General features: G+C 41.0%; 2 protein-coding genes across 4 annotated transcripts in view; both read right to left on the bottom strand.

The window, feature by feature from the left end:
• The window catches only part of ZNF664 (zinc finger protein 664), a 51063-nt gene that overhangs the window by 3988 nt on the left and 34621 nt on the right, over positions 1 to 12454 (bottom strand). For both annotated transcript variants that reach the window (XM_073222325.1, XM_073222324.1), the window contains one exon: positions 19 to 84. The gene's annotated coding sequence lies outside the window, so the exon portion shown is untranslated. The remainder of the gene's footprint in view (positions 1 to 18; positions 85 to 12454) is intronic.
• RFLNA (refilin A) overlaps positions 1 to 12454 on the bottom strand; it is a 227290-nt gene that overhangs the window by 180219 nt on the left and 34617 nt on the right. The window lies entirely within an intron of this gene.

Genomic DNA, 12454 nt, shown 5'->3' with positions numbered 1-12454 from the left:
GAGAGCAGAGATACAGACCTTTTCTGATCTTGAGGAAGGAGCTTTCTTATCTTCGAGAGAGACGTGTCTCTTGACTTCGCAGGTCTGAAGAAGAGAATTTGCAGATATCATGCTCCTGTTCATAGCCCAAATATACAATCCCATTACAACACTTACTGTAATTATCTGAACATCAAGGGATTATTATTGAAAAAGAAAACCCTCCTCTGAAGACCTAAATGTGCATAAGCAGCACAGTCCTACAGAAAGGAGGAAAGCTCTCTCCATGTTGACTTCAGAAGGGATAATGTTGCTGCTCTGTAGCTAAAACATCTTATTTGAGTAGCCTCCAATCTACAGAAAGAATATGACATATGGGTATTAAATGCCATTTCCTTGCTTTACTGGTCTCAGTGTTTCCTGATGTACTTAAAATAAAACCCAAACCCTCAAAAGAATACCCCAGGTCCTGTATGACCTTGCCTTCTGTTTGTTCTCAAACACCCCAAGCTGGCACCTGCCCTGGAGCCTTTGTACATGCTGTTCCCCATGCCTGAGATGCTCTCTCCCTCACCTTATGTGTGGCTTGGCATGTCAGCTGTCCCTCCCTCTGTAAAGAAGGCCCCTGTCTAAGACTCTATCTTAATTTCTTATTTGATTCCATGAAAACACACAGAACTTTTAATTATAGTTTCTTGGTTTTGATCGACTTCTATACTAGCATGTCAATGCCATGAGGGAACTCTGTTGTTGCTCACTATTACATTCTGGTAAAGAGGAGGTGCTCAATTAATATTTGTTGAATGCATCTATAGCATATTTTATGACACCCTCTCTTCCCTCTCAGACATGTCCCTCTCTTCCTCCACAGACATGTCCTGCTTCAGTTTGGTCTTGCAGAATAAAGGGACATTTCCCAATGGCTTATTACCAATCTTTTGACAACCAACATGGGATAAAATACACAACAAATAGAATGATGATCAAATAAAAGAAGAGAGAAGTCCCAAAATACTTGATCTGAAATCTTTTGAGGCTTAGGATCATGTATTAGCAATCTTTCATCTCCTGTATCCTATACTCAGGAAGTGATGCTTCAATTAATTAATTAATTAAATGAAACCAACAGATCTTAAAATAATACTTTCAACAGTATGTTCCATACAGAGGTAGGGTACAGGTTGATTGAGGGTACACTAAAATGACAAAATAAATTGGACTAATTCTAGGTGGAAGTGTGAACTATGAAATTCAACTAGATACCCAAAATTTCAACAAAAACAGTCACTGTCTAGAAAAAATACATGTCTAGAAAAAAACCAAACTTTTTTCAGTAGTTTGTTAGTTTTAATCACACTGGTGTTTCTGTAAGTAGGATAACGCAACCAAATATTATGTTAGTGTTGTTAGGAACCAAGATTCAATATGAGATAAATGATACAAAAATAAAATTAAAGTTAAGGGAAAAAATCCTGTAACATAAAATCTGATTTAGAAATATCAGTTTGAACTCATGTCTTTTTTAGCTCTTTCCAGCAAAAAGGCCTGGAAGCAGTAACAGCTGATAGTGGAGCCCCCTCCCCTACATTTGGTGGAGTACCTCCACCAAAAAGCATAGGGATCCTTGGAGGAGCAGCTTATTGCAGGGCCAAAGAAGTATTTTACAAAATGAGCCTGGGACAGCTTGTTACGTCAGAAAGCAAGAGAGTTGTGCCAAGGAACAACAGATACCCATTTATGAAGAAACCCCCATCTGCCAAACATGGGATAACTGAGCATCAAAAGGAATAAGGAACACCGTCTACTAAAATGCACATTAAATATATAAACCTCATGAGCTCAAGATGATTTTAGGTGTGGTGAATGAGGGGAGCAGAGCAAGAAAGAGAGGGACAAACAGGCAAGGAGACAGAGGCTTGTGGCTCTGGACAAAACTGGAAGAACCTAGGGCACCAATTTTTTACCCTGAAAATTGGCAATTTAAAAGGAGGGTCAGCATTCCTCCCATCTTTCTTCTATGAACTCTCTTTTGAGGTAATGCAACAACATAGTAAATATGTAACCCTTACGGAATACCTAAATCACACTGTGGTAGGAAATGAGCAAAACAGCAGGTGAAAGCACCACTGGGAACTCTGCTTTGTGAGGGTCAGGCTGTCAGCACCTAAGCCCCGGTGCTTATCTGAGTGGGTGAAACTCACAGAGGAACCACAAGATCATTGCGCCTTCCAGCCCCAGGTAGCAGGAAACACACACCATCACCTCACAGCATTCTTGCCAAAAGAGGGAACCAGAGCTCATTTTTATATGAAGGAACTAAGAGGGATAGAGGAACTACCAGGAAGCAAGCAGAAAAATACCAAAATGTGAGGCAGTCCACAGGTACATGGCATGGAAAAGGCGGGAGGGGGAGTGCTGCTCCAGAGTAAAGAGACTGGAGACATAACCAAATGTAACATAAGGACCTTCTTCGGAATCTGATTCAAATAAGCCAGGTGCTCAAAGGAGACAACTGAAGAAACATGATTAGGGACTGGATATCAGATTATATGAGGAGTATTGTTAACTATGTTAGGTGTGGTGATAGTATCACAGCTATGTAAACAAGTGTCTGGACTATTACGTACACTGCAGTCTGTAGGAATGAAATGACATCATGTCTGAGATGTACCTTAAAATGCTCCAGCAAGGAGGGAAACAGAACAAAGCAAATGCAGCAAAACCATGGTAGCTGCTGAATCTAGGTTATAGGTGAGTAAGTAAAATTCTCTGCCTTTGTGTATATTTGAAATTCTTTGATTAAAAAAAATGGTTAATGTTGACAAGATATTCTTTTCTTGCTCTGCTTAAAATGACAAACTAATTTCAGAAGAGACACACTGGACAGAGATTATGTGAAAAAATAAAATCCCCTGAATGGCTATGATTTCCCCAGTCAACCTTGAACACGTGATAATGTGTGCACAGAGGATGTCACTGCAGAGGGAGAGGAGGTGATGGCTTGGGGACAGGGACAAGCAGTGGCAGGCAGGGTAGTGTTGCCTCTGCTCTTATCCCCTCACAAGATAGCCTGAGACTTCACCATGGCTCACCCAGCAACCCCTCTTGGAAATGAAGCAGTAAGGGTCAGGACATCCATCTAGACTGGCCTCAGGAGAGGCTGATTCCGCTCAAAGAGCAAAAAGTCAACAAAGAGCTGAGTGACACGGAATACTTATGACCATCCCACATGAACTTCTCCATAAGAGGAGCTTCTCCACAAAAGGAATCAGGCACTGCCATCCCTTCCATGTATAATGCCCAGACACGTCTGTAAGTCTCAGTACAAGGTTGGAGGAAGCTACATTCTTTAGCAAAAAGATAAAGAAAAGCGCCCACAAGTTCCCATGCAACCAACCAAATAATAACAGAAGGAAAAACTGACAAAAAGGGTCCACACTGTAGACTTTCCTAAAACAGCACCTGTCCTGTCCACAGCTTCTGTGCACATAGGAGACTGGAAGATCTACAATCCCAACGCACCACATTTCAAACTCTCAGTCCCAGGCCATGCCTCATTATCTAATGTCTCCTAAGTGCTTCACAGCCAGATTTCTGACCAGAGGAAGTAGCCTTGCACTGAGATCACCTGATGCTGCCCAGGGCAACATCCAGCCTCTCCACAGGTGGCTTCAGAGGCATCCCCAGCAGTCTATTCAGTCAACGTACATTTGAGAACTTCTGAAACAGAAACTTAAGAGTTGTGCTGAGAAAAAATGCTTAAATTTAGTCCATTTGCCCTCAGCCCCCACCTTGCACTGAAAAGAGTGCCATCTTCCCTTCTTCTAGCTCAGCCCCTAGAATCTTTGCCTCATCTGAACATTGTGATACCAAGGACTACCTAGATCAGTGCTGACCTCACAGTACAGCTAAAAACAAGGGATCAGAAAATAAGTACCTGACACTGAAATGTGAGAAGTCAAAAACTTAAGTCCTAAAGAAAATCACGCATTTTTCCCCTTTTTTTTGGCAAGTGCTTTTTGGAAGCCTTAAAGGGACAGGGACCCCAATACTAGGGAAACAGGGCAGCAAGACCGGTGAGCGGGTGCCTGAGACCGGCGCCTGAGGACAAAGAAAATCGCGCATTTCCCCCCCCCCTTTTTTTCTCTTTCGTTGTTGCTGTTGTTGTTTTGGTTTGGAGAGTGCTTTTTGGAAGTCTTAAAGGGGCAGGAAAGGACACTCAGCCCAGAGGCAGGGAATCTGGGGATCTCTGGGCACTCTAAACCCCTGGGCAACAGGGAGCACAGAGGCCCCTTAGGGAGATAAATAGCCTCCCGGCCGCTACCCCTCCAATGGGGCTACACCATTTTGGAGGAGCAGCCCCAGCCAGGCCATGCACACAGCAACAGCGGAGATAAACTCCAAACCAACAGGGCAGGTAGCTGAAGCCCTGTCTGCGCACAGCTGCCAAGCACAAGCCACTAGAGGTCGCTATTCTCCCAGGAGAGGAAGGCCACAAACCAACAAGAAGGAAAGCTCTCCCAGCTGTCACTCACACCAGCTCTGCAAACTATCTCTATCTCCATGAAAAGGCAAAACTACAGGCAGGCAAAGATCACAGAGACAACACCTGAGAAGGAGACAGACCTAACCAGTCTTCCTGAAAAAGAATTCAAAATAAAAATCATGAACATGCTGACAGAGATGCAGAGAAAAATGCAAGAGCAATGGGATGAAGTCCGGAGGGAGATCACAGATGTCAGGAAGGAGATCACAGAAGTGAAACAAACCCTGGAAGGATTTATAAGCAGAATGGATAAGATGCAAGAGGCCATTGAAGGAATAGAAACCAGAGAACAGGAACGTATAGAAGCTGACATAGAGAGAGATAAAAGGATCACCAGGAACGAAACAACACTAAGAGAATTATGTGACCAAGCCAAAAGGAATAATATTCGTATTATAGGGGTACCAGAAGAAGAAGAAAGAGGAAAAGGGATAGAAAGTCTCTTTGAAGAAATAATTGCTGAAAACTTCCCCAAATTGGGGGAGGAAATAATCAAACAGACCATGGAAATACACAGAACCCCCAACAGAAAGGATACAAGGAGGACAACACCAAGACACATAATAATTAAAATGGCAAGGATCAAAGATAAGGAAAGAGTTTTAAAGGCAGCTGGGGAGAAAAAGGTCACCTATAAAGGAAAATCCATCAGGCTAACATCAGACTTCTCGACAGAAACCCTACAGGCCAGAAGAGAATGGCATGATATATTTAATGCAATGAAACAGAAGGGCCTTGAACCAAGGATACTGTATCCAGCACGACTATCATTTAAATATGATGGTGGGATTAAACAATTCCCAGACAAGCAAAAGCTGAGGGAATTTGCTTCCCACAAACCACCTCTACAGGGCATCTTACAGGGACTGCTCTAGATGGGAGCACTCCTAAAAAGAGCACAGAACAAAACACACAACATATGAAGAATGGAGGAGGAGGAATAAGAAGGGAGAGAAGAAAAGAATCTCCAGACAGTGTATACAACAGCTCAATAAGCGAGCTAAGTTAGGCAGTAAGATACTAAAGAAGCTAACCTTGAACCTTTGGTAACCACAAATCTAAAGCCTGCAATGTCAATAAGTACATATCTCTCAATAGTCACCCTAAATGTAAATGGACTTAATGCACCAATCAAAAGACACAGAGTAATAGAATGGATAAAAAAGCAAGACCCATCTATGCTGCTTACAAGAAACTCACCTCAAGCCCAAAGACAGGCACAGACTAAAAGTCAAGGGATGGGAAAACATATTTCAAGCAAACAACAGTGAGAAGAAAGCAGGGCTTGCAGTACTAATATCAGACAAAATAGACTTCAAAACAAAGAAAGTAACAAGAGATAAAGAAGGACACCACATAATGATAAAGGGCTCAGTCCAACAAGAGGATATAACCATTCTAAATATATATGCACCCAATACAGGAGCACCAGCATTTGTGAAACAAATACTAACAGAACTAAAGAGGGAAATAGACTGCAATGCATTCATTTTAGGAGACTTCAACACACCACTCACCCCAAAGGATAGATCCACTGGGCAGAAAATAAGTAAGGACACAGAGGCACTGAACAACACACTAGAACAGATGGACCTAATAGACATCTATAGAACTCTACATCCAAAAGCAACAGGATATATATTCTTCTCAAGTGCACATGGAACTTTCTCCAGAATAGACCACATACTAGCTCACAAAAAGAGCCTCAGTAAATTCCAAAATATTGAAATTCTACCAACCAACTATTCAGACCACAAAGGAATAAAACTAGAAATAAATTCTACAAAGAAAACAAAAAGGCTCACAAACACATGGAGGCTTAACAACATGCTTCTAAATAATCAATGGATCAACGAACAAATCAAAATAGAGATCAAGGAATATATAGAAACAAATGACAACAACAACACAAAGCCCCAACTTCTGTGGGACGCAGCGAAAGCAGTCTTAAGAGGAAAGTATATAGTGATCCAGGCACACTTGAAGAAGGAAGAACAATCCCAAATGAATAGTCTAACATCACAATTATCGAAACTGGAAAAAGAAGAACAAATGAGGCATAAAGTCAGCAGAAGGAGGGACATAATAAAGATCAGAGAAGAAATAAACAAAATTGAGAAGAATAAAACAATAGCAAAAATCAACAAAACCAAGAGCTGGTTCTTTGAGAAAATAAACAAAATAGATAAGCCTCTAGCCAAACTTATTAAGAGAAAAAGAGAATCAACACAAATCAACAGCATCAGAAATGAGAATGGAATAATCACAACAGACTCCACAGAAATACAAAGAATTATTAAAGACTACTATGAAAACCTATATGCCAACAAGCTGGAAAACCTAGAAGAAATGGACAACTTCCTAGAAAAATACAACCTCCCAAGACTGACCAAGGAAGAAACACAAAAGTTAAACCAATTACGAGCAAAGAAATTGAAACGGTAATCAAAAAACTACCCAAGAACAAAACCCCGGGGCCGGACGGATTTACCTCGGAATTTTATCAGACACACAGAGAAGACATAATACCCATTCTCCTTAAAGTGTTCCACAAAATAGAAGAAGAGGGAATACTCCCAAACTCATTCTATGAAGCGAACATCACCCTAATACCAAAACCAGGCAAAGACCCCACCAAAAAAGAAAATTACAGACCAATATCCCTGATGAATGTAGATGCAAAAATACTCAATAAAATATTAGCAAACAGAATTCAACAGTATATCAAAAGGATCATACACCATGACCAAGTGGGATTCATCCCAGGGATGCAAGGATGGTACAACATTCGAAAATCCATCAACATCATCCACCACATCAACAAAAAGAAAGACAAAAACCACATGATCATCTCCATAGATGCTGAAAAAGCATTTGACAAAATTCAACATCCATTCATGATAAAAACTCTCAGCAAAATGGGAATAGAGGGCAAGTACCTCAACATAATAAAGGCCATATATGATAAACCCACAGCCAACATCATACTGAACAGCGAGAAGCTGAAAGCATTTCCTCTGAGATCGGGAACCAGACAGGGATGCCCACTCTCCCCACTGTTATTTAACATAGTACTGGAGGTCCTAGCCATGGAAATCAGACAAAACAAAGAAATACAAGGAATCCAGATTGGTAAAGAAGAAGTTAAACTGTCACTATTTGCAGATGATATGATACTGTACATAAAAAAACCCTAAAGACTCCACTCCAAAACTACTAGAACTGATATCGGAATACAGCAAAGTTGCAGGATACAAAATTAACACACAGAAATCTGTAGCTTTCCTATACACTAACAATGAACCAATAGAAAGAGAAATCAGGAAAACAATTCCATTCACAATTTCATCAAAAAGAATAAAATACCTAGGAATAAACCTAACGAAAGAAGTTAAAGACCTATACCCTGAAAACTACAAGTCACTCTTAAGAGAAATTAAAGGGGACACTAACAAATGGAAACTCATCCCATGCTCGTGGCTAGGAAGAATTAATATCGTCAAAATAGCCATCCTGCCTAAAGCAATATACAGATTTGATGCAATCCCTCTCAAATTACCAGCAACATTCTTCAATGAATTGGAACAAATAATTCAAAAATTCATATGGAAACACCAAAGACCCCAAATAGCCAAAGCAATCCTGAGAAAGAAGAATAAAGTAGGGGGGATCTCACTCCCCAACTTCAGGCTCTACTACAAAGCCATTGTAATCAAGAAAATTTGGTACTGGCACAAGAACAGAGCCACAGACAAGTGGAACAGATTAGAGACTCCAGAAATTAACCCAAACATATATGGTCAATTAATATTTGATAAAGGAGCCATGGACATACAATGGCAAAATGACAGTCTCTTCAACAGATGGTGCTGGCAAAACTGGACAGCTACATGTAGGAGAATGAAACTGGACCTTTGTCTAACCCCATATACAAAGGTAAACTCAAAATGGATCAAAGACCTGAATGTAAGTCATGAAACCATAAAACTCTTGGAAAAAAATATTGGCAAAAACCTCTTAGACATAAACATGAGTGACCTCTTCTTGAACATATCTCCCCGGGCAAGGAAAACAATAGCAAAAATGAGCAAGTGGGACTACATTAAGGTGAAAAGCTTCTGTACAGCGAAAGACACCATCAATAGAACAAAAAGGAACCCTACAGTATGGGAGAATATATTTGAAAATGACAGATCCGATAAAGGCTTGATGTCCAGAATATATAAAGAGTTCACAAGCCTCAACAAACAAAAAACAAATAACCCAATTAAAAAATGGGCAGAGGAACTGAACAGTTCTCTAAAAAAGAAATACAGATGGCCAACAGACACATGAAAAGATGCTCCACATCGCTAATTATCAGAGAAATGCAAATTAAAACTACAATGAGGTATCACCTCACACCAGTAAGGATGGCTGCCATCCAAAAGACAAACAACAACAAATGTTGGCGAGGCTGTGGAGAAAGGGGAACCCTCCTACACTGCTGGTGGGAATGTAAATTAGTCCAACCACTGTGGAAAGCAGTATGGAGGTTCATCAAAATGCTCAAAACAGAGCTACCATTTGACCCAGGAATTCCACTCCTAGGAATTTACCCTAAGAACGCAGCAATCAAGTTTGAGAAAGACAGATGCACCCCTGTTTATCGCAGCACTATTTACAATAGCCAAAAATTGGAAGCAACCTAAATGTCCATCGGTAGATGAATGGATAAAGAAGATGTGGTACATATACACAATGGAATACTACTCAGCCATAAGAAGAGGGAAAATCCTACCATTTGCAGCAACATGGATGGAGCTGGAGAGTATTATGCTCAGTGAAATAAGCCAAGTGGAGAAAGAGAAATACCGAATGATTTTACTCATCTGAGGAGTATAAAAACAAAGGAAAAACTGAAGGAACAAAACAGCAGCGGAATTACAGAATCCAAAAATGGACTAACAGGTACCAAAAGGAAAGGTACTGGGGAGGATGGGTGGGCAGGGAGGGATAAGTGGGGGGAAGAAGAAAGCGGGTATTAAGTTTAGCAGGCATGGGGGGGGAGGGAGAAAGGGGAGGGAGGGCTGTACAACACAGACAGGACAAGTAGTGATTCTACAACATTTTGCTATGCTGATAGACAGTGACTGTAATGTGGTTTTTAGGGGGGACTTGGTATAGGGGAGAGCATAGTAAACATAGTATTCTTCATGTAAGTGTAGAACAAAGATTAAAAAAATAAATTAATTAAAAAAATAAAAAAAGAAAGAAAGAAAAGGGGGATTACTCCTTGATAGGATAAAACTATTGGTAAATCAAAGATTAACGCATGCTTTAAATATCCTTAATTTTGATCACTTAAAGGGTGTCAGATGATCGGCTATGGAGGTACTATTTTCTGATAATATTCCTTTCTCTTAATAAAAATTAAAAAAAATAATAATAATAATAAAAAAATTTTTTTCAAAAAGCAGTTCATGTGTGCTGACCTCCAATGAGTTCTACACCGTGGTATAGAGGGCATGTCAAAGTGTGGGCAAAGGGTCTGTTTGTTTTTATGCATAAGATCAAGGCCTAACTTGGCTACCCAGAAACTGAACTAAGATACGATATGAGGAGGAGCTTCCGGCATCAGCACTTTCTGGAGGACTCGTGCTGGGGGATGATCATCAAAAAGACTCCACAGGGATCCAGGCGATGCTGCGGTTGTGGCTGTGTCCATCCTACCATTTCCTGGACTTGCCACTGGAATGAGGAGGGAGATGTCTAGGCTGGCATGTGCATACAGTGAGACAACGAATTTGAGTGGATCGGTACTGCTGGAATTCAACCAGGAGTTGGGAGGGGTGCAAGTTGTAGCACTCCAAAATCTTACGAATATAGACTATCTATGGTTAAAAGAACATATGGGATGTGAACAGATCCCAGAAATGGGTTGCTTTAATTTGTCTGATTTCTCTCAGACTGTTCAAGTACAGTTGGACAATATCCAGCATATCATAGACAAATCCTCACAAATGCCTAGGGTGCCTAACTGGTTTTCTTGGCTTCACTGAAGATGGCTGGTAATTATAGATTTGCTTAGTTTATGTCACCGTATTCCTATTATGTTAATATGTGTGCACAAGTTAGTTAGTAGTTTAAAACCTATACATGCTTAAGGTACTCTACAAGAAGATATGTCGAAGAAATAATCAATCCTCCCATGTTTTCTTCCATGCTACCTCTATAGCTTTTCTTCTTCCTTCCTAATTACAATGCTTAAATAGAATTCGTGCCTCATATCGAATTTACCGAGTATCATAATTCCTCCAGGTGGTAAAGATACCTCGAGACAAGTGCTCGGCATAGAAGCCACAGGGCATAAATCTGCAAAGAAGTAAAAAGCTAACTTTTTCAAACAATATGGCTTCTCTCTCACCAACTTTACATCTCCTTGTATGGCCCCGGAAGATGACTGGTTAGCCAGAGACAGGTAAGATTCCTCAAGGGAGGAACAACCTAAGACAGGCACAGTCACAGGGGGGCCATCAGGTGAGAAATTGGGGATCAACAGTGGTGAAGCTTAGAACCTCACACCCCTGTTTTGAGAGATACCTTCTGCATCCGTGGATGTTTTAATGCCCTTGTCTAGCTTGGATTAACACACAGTCTACAGGCACACACCTGATCATCTACATTTGCTCTCTTAAAACACTAAACTATGTTTTCTACCTTTATCTTGCATCTACCTACCATTTCAGCACTTTATTAAAAATAAAAATAATAATAATAATAAAGGGAGAAATGTGGGATTCACATATAAATCAAGTATAAAAATCAAACGAATATTGATATTTGACCTGATTGTTTATAGTTCATAATGCGTGATCAAAACCGAAAGTTTCTGTGATGACTGCCCTTGTACTGTTCACCATGTAAGAACTTATTCACTATGTAAGAATTTGTTCACCATGTAAGAACTTGTTCGTTATGCTTCAGAAGATTGGAGACTGACGAGAATTAGGCTTGAGATGGATTAATGATTGTGCATTGAGCATTGACCCCCCTATACAGAATTTTATTGTTGTTAACAACCATTTGATCAATAAATATGAGAGATGCCCTCTCAAAAAAAAAAAACAAAAAAAAACTTAAGTCCTGTGCAAATAAAAGCTCTGGGCACCTGCAATGGAAGGCCATCTGGAGATGGCAGTGCAGAACTAATGAGCTGGGGCATGGAGCTGATGCCCCTGAGGGCTCATGAGCTGGACAGACTCCGGCACCACCATGGCCAGGAGGTAATGCCCCTGCTGAGTTAATGCCCCTGCTAATCGTGGCCTGCTGCCAAGGCTTTGACTTTCCTTGTAAGCAGACACGCTTGTGGGTGGTACCTGCAGGGGGCAAAGGTCAAGAGGAAGGTTGAGTGAGGACACAGAGTTCTTCCCCAAACACCAGCCTGTGTCTGTCACAGAGGGATAACAGTCCCTCTGCCCCAGGAAGAAGCTTATAGTGCTGTTCTTCCAGGGGGCAAGGACTAGGTGCAGGATGTGAAACAAATTTACTAGACGTTAATGTGCATACAGTACTCTCTTGGCCATAGCTGGCTGAAATGTATGATTCTTCCCGGTGGAAAAGGCGCTGCTTTTTCATGTTAAAATGATCCCCATGGTTCACACCAGAACTCAAAGTAGAAGGGCCCATTCTACACAGAGCAGGCATTGAAAAATGGAGAAGCCCGTGAGTATAACATGCTGAAGCAGCGTCCCCATGGGGCCTTGGTATCAGGACAATAGAAGGCCTCAGTGCCATGGCTATCAGAGGAATGCCCACCACCCACATGGAAGTGGAGGTCAGCAAACTGCGACCCCGATGTGCATTACATTCAGTATAGGCCAGACATGAAATCAGGACTAACCACCTCGATTCAGAAGGGGAGAAAAATCCAGTTACAGTCCTAGAGGA

The sequence above is a fragment of the Manis javanica genome, chromosome 15 (genome assembly GCF_040802235.1).
Source record: "Manis javanica isolate MJ-LG chromosome 15, MJ_LKY, whole genome shotgun sequence".
Lineage (NCBI taxonomy): Eukaryota > Metazoa > Chordata > Mammalia > Pholidota > Manidae > Manis > Manis javanica.
Note: the sequence above shows the minus strand (reverse complement) of the source record. Positions and strands in the feature narration are given on the sequence as shown.